Here is a 4,778-nt window from a genome sequence, read left to right as displayed (position 1 = left end):
GGTCGGGGTTACTGAAGGTGCAAAAATCTTAAGCTACTCGCTTGTGTCATTAGAATGTATAACCGACGACACAAGCGAGTAGCTTAAGATTTTTGCACCTTGAGTAACCCCAATCCTGAAGAAGCATGAAACCCGTCGGAAGGGGACTGGTGCAGTAACGATTTTGACTAAGCTAAGTTTCTTGTAAACAAGTGAAATAATACTTATGAAGTGAAACAGTATTTATATAACTAAAGGATACCGACTTACTTGATCTATATACTCGGGTGGTAATCTGAAGATTCCCGGTGTGCATGGTAGTTCATTCACAACAGCTTGACTTATGCCAGTACCTTAGAGGGAACACCGGTAGGAACAGTTGAGCAGCAAGAAACTTAAAATCTACAAGTTCTGAGTTACAGACAAATCCGGCTTAAGAATAGCTTTAAAAACGTAACTCATTCTTAACTCAGGGACTGCCTGTTCTCCATTACTGATTTCTTAAATCCTCTGCACATTATACTTATAATTTAAGATTAATGTTGCATATGCAGACGCATTCAATAGCTGTCCCTGGAGATCTCTAGGTAATCCGAGATCTTCTCATTGATAGATGAACGCAGGGAAATGATTCCCAGAGAAGCATCATCTAAAAGCTCAGGCATTATTCTCTATTCTGATGGAATGAAGGAATTAGATGCAATGCTGTGAACCCATGTGTCCAAACACCAGCCAACAGAAGATGGCTCAAGTACAGATTGGTACATTTTGTTCTGGAATTGTAGATCAGCCTGTTTCCCAGGCAATCCATGCAATCTGCTGAAATGCACCACTTCGGAGGCACTGGAAACACTGAAAGTGAGTCCTTGCAAGCAGCTGAAAATCCTGCTGAACCACCCACTGAAAGAGCAGCCGTGGCATCATTGAATGCTGCGTTCTGCCATCTACTGAAAGGACCAATATGCTAATTTTTATTTTCAGTAGATCTAAACATTCCCAACATAATTTGATTGTCTTTGTGAGTAAAACAATGGACAAGGTATCCATGTTCTTAGTGTGTCGGCTTTTGCAAGACATGCATTTCCAAACTCAAGGGATTTTCAGTAGACTTGTCAGAAAATACTGCCAGAGTGGAGCTGTGCAGCTGCCTCAGAATATTGAAAATGTTTTCCGTGATGATGGAGAGCAAGGGAACAGATGAAAATCTGACTTCACAACCAGTTTATAAGTCAGACCACATTGCCCTGCTTGCTAGCAAATGGAAGAAGCAGTACAAATACGGGTGGGATAAATCATCACTGTAGATCTGAGTTTATGCCAGACACTACATCCCGATTTCCCTCCGTTTCTCCCAGGGATATTGGAAGATACGTTATTAAATATTTTGCTCAGAAATCCCCTCTTTGCTCAAGAATTTGTCTATTTCAGAAACAGTGAGATGCTCTTTTTGTCCACAGTTCTTTCTTGGACATGGGAGATTCTTTGTGTTTGTTCAGAACTACTCTAGGTCTAAGATAAGGAGCAATATATTATATATATTTTTTTTTTGCTCAGAGTTCTCTGTTGGACACAGAGAAATATTCTTGTGTTTTTTTTCAGGGTATTTTTCCCTTGGTCACCATGGGAAGTATTATTTCTCTTAAAAAAAAAAATCTGCATGTGAAATAGAATTTTGTGATTTATTTTTTGTTTAGAAATTGTTGAAGAGAATAAAAATGGTCTACTGTAAGTGAAGAACTATTTTAGCACTGAATAGAATATTTTTAAAATTAAACTATTTCTAATAGAATCTGAGTTTGGATTTCTCAGTCCTTCGTTCTGGTAGTGAAGCAGCCAGAAAAGTGGTTTCCGAACTGTGGGGTTGCATCATTCGGAGTAACAGAGCTGCCCAATTCGGGGCCTCCCTAGTTAGATTGTGATCCCACCGGGACAGAGAGAGAAAATACTTCTACTTGATCACTGTTCAATGTAAACCCCTTTAGGATAGTATAAGTAAATAAATAAAATAGAAATAAAAGTGGCAATCTTTCAATAAACGACCGCCTCATCCAAACCACCTCTACCAGGCATAGAAAAACACCCCCCCCCCCCCAATCAAAGAAGTAAAACGGAAAAAACTATACAACGGACTACTGGCCACTCAGGCAGCGAAGATAGACAACCAAGTCTCCAACCTATTGACAACAACCCCAGACTGCAAGATGTTCAGAAAGGAAATAAAAACTATACTCTCTATACTATACTGTCTAAGGTATTGTATAATTCTGTGTGTAAGAGGTATGACACAAAAGCAAAAAGAAACTAACAAATTACAATGAAAACACAGCAGTCAGTAAGTAATCTGCTCACATAAAAATTTGGTAAAAGTGATGTTATTACAAGGGAATCAAGTAGAGGTAATGTTATCAGAACAATAAAAGAATGCAAAATTAACATAAATATAAAATAAAAAGAGGGAATTGTGAGAAATGAAAATACTACTAATTTCATATGGTGTGGTCAAATAACTACAGAGAAACTGTAAAGATATTCTAATAAGGCAGGGGGTTATATAATTAGTACCCTAAAGAGGTAACATAGAAATGACAGTAAGAAGTTCTCACATTCGAACTCCCTTTCCAGCAAGGGATGGAATGAGAGCTAGATAGATGGTGGCCACCGAAAGAGAGAGGGGTGGGGGAGGGGAAAAGTGTGCTTTGTCAGGTTTAATTTTGTGGTTAGGATTATATTGTGTGTCCACCTACCTACGACCCAGCCCTTTTCCTACTACCTTTCCCCCTTCCCCAAAACTCTGTCCCCAACTAAGTGCCTGTTTGTGTTTCTGACGTTCCTATGCGGCTCTGAGGGAACTAGGCGTATTGCCTAGAATGAACTTGAAGCCATGCTCCTTTACTATTATGACATCACAGGAGGTAATGCCACACTTACAGAAGTGAGAATCCTGATACAGTGGCATTTTTCCCATCTCACGTCTGAGCAGAGCATCTTCAGAAGCGACAGAATTAAAGCTTTAGCCAATAAAGCCAGCAGCAGCAGAAACTGTTCATTACTACTTCATTTTCCCTTACTATTTTCTGGAAGTAGGGTTACCAAGCAACCCCCCAATTTCAGGACAGGTGTTAATCCAGTCCTAATTTTAACCAATGGCTGCATGGTCATAAGGGAAAGCCAGGTGTGGATTAGCTTAACCTGAAAACTAGAAGCCTTCACTTGCCAAGTGCATTGACGCTTCAATATATAGTGTCTTCTGGTTGAAAGCGGCAGTTAGGATCTGCGGACTGATAGCCTGGATTTGGCGCTAAGGCCCTGAAGCAGTGCTTTCGGCCACAAAATGATCGTCATGTTCAGTGGTTTTTACCATTAATCATTCTCGGCTATTTTTTGCTCCCACCTGCGAACTTTCCATGAAAGAGATTTGCAACTAGACTACTACTATTAATTATTTTTATAGCGCTATAGAGAGTCATAAAGAAGAAGAGCTTACAATCTAAACAGCCAAACAGTTCTTGCATATTCATTGTGGATATCCTGAAAACCTGACTGGCAAGGGGGTACTCCAGGACCGATTTGGGACACACTACCCTGCCCCATGACTCACACATTTAACAGCACTGGAGTACAATCATATAACAGGGGGAGTGTGTGGCACAGTGGTGAGAGCTACAGCCTCAGCACCCTGAGGTTGTGGGTTCAAATCCTATGCTGCTCCTTGTGACCCTGGGCAAGTCACTTAATCCCCCATTGCCCCAGGTATATTAGAGAATCGTGTGAGCTCGAGTACCTGAATGTAAACCACTTAGGCCACGGGGTGTAAAACTCTGTACTCGAGGGCCACAATCCAGTCGGGTTTTCAGGATTTCTCCAATGCATATGCATGAGATCTATTAGCATACAATGAAAGCAGTGCATGCAAATAGATCTCATGCATATTTGACTGTGAAATCTTGAAAACCCGACTGGGTTGCGGCCCTCGAGGACCGAGTTTGACACCCCTGACTTCGTCCATAAGTGGTATAGAAAGACTAAAATTAATAAATATGATAAATGTCAATACAATTCAAACAGTACCATAGTAGACAGCATTAATAAATATTAAAATAATATAAATATAATACAATGTCAGCATACTAGAAATGGAACACCTAAAAAGCCCACATTAGAACATTGAAATAACAGGTGTGATGCTAATGCTGCCCCTACAATACAATTAAACAAGTGCAGATACATAGATAGAGACAAAATGGGTGGTACAAAGCCAATTGGGATAAATAGATGGATGGCTAAACTCAAGGTAAACGCCTTAGAATCAAAGGCTGGACTAATAATCTGAAAGATGAGAAGTCGAAATAATTTTTGAGAGTGCGAAGTTTCCACAATGTGAAAAAACATTTTTTGTCCCGAGAACTGGCATGATCATCAAAAGTTAGATGACGATCCAAGTATTTTGATGGTGGGGGTCCATTCAATCTCAGAGGTTTCATTGATCTTAGCAGAGACAGAATCATGCTAGGGCCTTTTCTTGTCTTCTTTTGTTTAGATTTTCTTCTTTCTAAAGGATATCCTTGTCCTATCAGCTCTTTTAGTAGTCTATAAAGGAAAAGATTGTTTCCACATATAAATTTGTTTTGTAATTTCAAAGAGGGATTTCTTTCTGAGTTTCTGTACCAGTTGTTAACTTGTATATAAAGCATTTGAAAAACAAAACAAAACTTCCCCAACTTTTTTTTCTCTTTGCTCCCAATTGCATTGCATCAGATGCCTTTCCACTTTTTTCCCCCCAATTCCTCTCATGGGGAAAA

Source organism: Geotrypetes seraphini, chromosome 15 (genome assembly GCF_902459505.1).
Source record: "Geotrypetes seraphini chromosome 15, aGeoSer1.1, whole genome shotgun sequence".
Classification (NCBI taxonomy): Eukaryota; Metazoa; Chordata; class Amphibia; order Gymnophiona; family Dermophiidae; genus Geotrypetes; species Geotrypetes seraphini.
This window is presented reverse-complemented; position numbering follows the sequence as displayed.